Here is a 3,173-nt window from a genome sequence, read left to right on the forward strand (position 1 = left end):
TTATTCAGGATCTTCTCTTGTTTGCTTACAATTTGTTTGGAAACTTCATCTTCCATCCAGAATTAAAATGCTTATGTGGATGTTAATTTATGCAAAGTAGGCTGCATACTAAGGAGATTTACAGTGCATCACAATTGTTGAATGTCAGTGCCTCCTACGTGGGGAAGAATCAGAAACGATAAATCATCTGGTTGTTTTTTGTTTTTTTTATCACCGAGTATTTCAAACATCGAGAAAAGAAATATCACTAGACCACGAACCATTTGGTAATAGATCATCTTTCCAGTGATTACACAAGCTGTTTGTTTCATGCTATGTATCTGTATCTTCCAACCATTTTACATTTGGAGATTTACTTCAACATCATAGTCTGAAACTGTTTTTTCTTGGGAGAGTCTATAGTGAGTGGGAAGTTATAAGGGGTGTTTGTGAGGGGTATGTAAGAGCCGTTGGATTTCATCCAACGGTGAGTTTTTAAAAGAGGGTGCATGTAGAAACGGGTTGAAATCTAACCCGTTAGAAACCCAACTTCAGTTTTTCCCCTCTTTCCCTCTCTGTGAAAAACTGAAGAACACAATCCTCTCTTTTTGAATGAAAAGCAAACCCACAATTAGAAGGATCCAAATCTCCCAAATCGTATAGTCACTCGACTGTCAGTAGCTCGTTGGGAGGCCTGCGATCTATGGTAACCTGGGTATTACGAAGAATGTCTCTTACCTAGCTGTTGCCCTGTTTTGATTCTATGGCTCAAGTGAAAGCCCCTTCTCTTTTTCATTCAGCTGACAAGATTCCAGATGAAAGCAAAGTAGCATATCTCTCTGTTTGTAGCTAGAAGCCACAGCAGCAGTTGTTCCTCGATTTTGGTAGAGATGGAGTCTCAAATACCAAAGAGTCTTCTCTAATGTCCACCACATTCTTTCCAGCTGACTGACTTCAGAGGTCCCGATTGATTTTGAGAGGTAAGTTCACTTGCTAGATTGATTTTATTGGGTTTGGTTTATTTTTTGTGAGGGTGGGAAATTCGTCATTTGTGGCATCAATAATGCGTCATTTTTGGAATCAATAATGTGTCATTTCCTTATGAATATTCAATATACTTAGTTCATTGTTGTTGGTCGGGGTGGAAAATCATGAAATGTAGGTAAAAGAACCTAAACTTAGGCTTAATGACATTAGGAGTAAGCATTTGGAGAGGATATTGGGTGAAGTTCTGGAATTGGTGGTTTGAATTACATTTGTGTTCTTAGTTGAACATATTGGTTCTAATGTTATTTTGAACAGATTATTTGACAAGAGATGACGTAACTTATGAAATTTTGCTGCGTTTTGTGTAATTGGAAGTTAGGCTATGCGTATTTTGTGTCAATTTGGGCAATGTTTTGTGTAAGTGGAATGCATTGATATGTTGTGATGCATAATGACTGATTAATGAATGAATAATTGCTATGCAGTACTATAGAAGTGGATCAATAATATAGTTAGATAAAATGTCTGGGGGCTCAGACAGTGATGAATGTGCAACAGCTAATGGGAGGGTTTATATTCCTGAAGTAAGAAATGAGGAAACACCAGCAGTTGGGATGATGTTTGACTCGCTTGACCTCGTTTACAATTTCTATAATAGATATGCATTCTTAGCTGGCTTTGGTATTCGACTTCATTCCAGCTTTTGGGGAAAAAATAAGAAAGAGATTTTGAGGAAAGAATTTGTATGTTGCAAACAAGGTGCATACAGGAGGGATGAAACTCGGGAGAGAAAAAGACAACGGGGAATAAGTAGATGCAATTGCAAAGCTAAGATTGTGGTTGTGAAGACAAATGGGAGCAAGAAGTATACCATATCTCTTTTTGCAGAGGGACACAATCATAAGATGACACCCTCAGAAAGAATGCATTTATTGAGATCACACCGTCATATTTCAGATTCTACAAAAGTACTCACAAAACAGTTGGGTTCAGTTAATATTCCCATTCATCGGAAGGTAAGTATTTTTGAGGTGCAATCCGGAGGAATGGATAAAATTGGTTTTATCAAAAAAGATATCTACAATCTTGAATGTAGTGTGAATGGGAAGCTGAGGAACCACGATGTTGAACTAGTGACCGAGTATTTTATGGCTGAACAGAAAAAAAAAATGAGGCTTTTTATTTCAAGATTGAGGGAGATGGCCATGACAGGTTTAGTCGATGTTTTTGGGCAGATGCAACTTCTAGACGGGCGTATGGGTTTTATGGAGATGTTGTTGTATTCGATACCACATTCAACACGAATCGATACGACTTGACATTTGCACCAATGTTGGGAGTTAATAACCATGGTCAGACAATTGTTTTAGCATGCGCATTTTTGAGTAAGGAAACGACTGAGTCGTTTGTTTGGATGTTTGAGGAGTTTAAGAAAGCCATGCCAGGTGGGGAACCTAAAACGATCATTACAGATCAAGATGCGGCAATGGCCATAGCGATTTCAATAGCCTTCCCGACTACATTTCATCGACTTTGCATATGGCACATCACATCAAAGTTCTCTGTTAAGTTACCACGTGACGCTTATAATGAGTATTGGCGTGAATTTCAGAAAGCCATATGGGATACTGACAATAAGGATGAGTTTGATGCAAAATGGAATATTGTGGTTACAAAGGCTGGTTTGACTGACCATCCATGGCTAAGTTCAATGTTTGATTTAAGGGAATCTTGGGTTCCAGCCTACGCACGACAATTTTTTGCCGCTGGAATGTCAAGCAGCCAAAGAGCGGAAGGTTCTCATGGTTTTTTCAAGCAATACATATCAAGGAGAAATTCGTTGATGGATTTCATAATACGATTTGAGAGGGCACTTTCTCATCAACGTGAAAAAGAGTTAGTTGCTGATCACGTAGATGCATTTGAAGTGGCTCAATGTCTTCTACCGATGCCAATGAACAAACAAATGGCTACCTTGTACACAAGGACAATGTTTCAAAAGTTTGAGCAAGAACTAATAGAAAGTACAGCATGTTTCCTAGAGCTCAAAACAGAGGATGCTTGTAAAGTTGTCTTTAACGTGAGCGAAAGGAAAAATTGGGAAACAAGAGTGGCAGAAGTCGTATATGTCAAAGATTCTGACCACGCATCGTGTAGCTGCCAAAGATTTGAATTTGTTGGAATTATTTGCAAGCACATCCTAGCAT

This window comes from Prunus dulcis, chromosome 1, assembly GCF_902201215.1.
Source record: "Prunus dulcis chromosome 1, ALMONDv2, whole genome shotgun sequence".
Lineage (NCBI taxonomy): Eukaryota > Viridiplantae > Streptophyta > Magnoliopsida > Rosales > Rosaceae > Prunus > Prunus dulcis.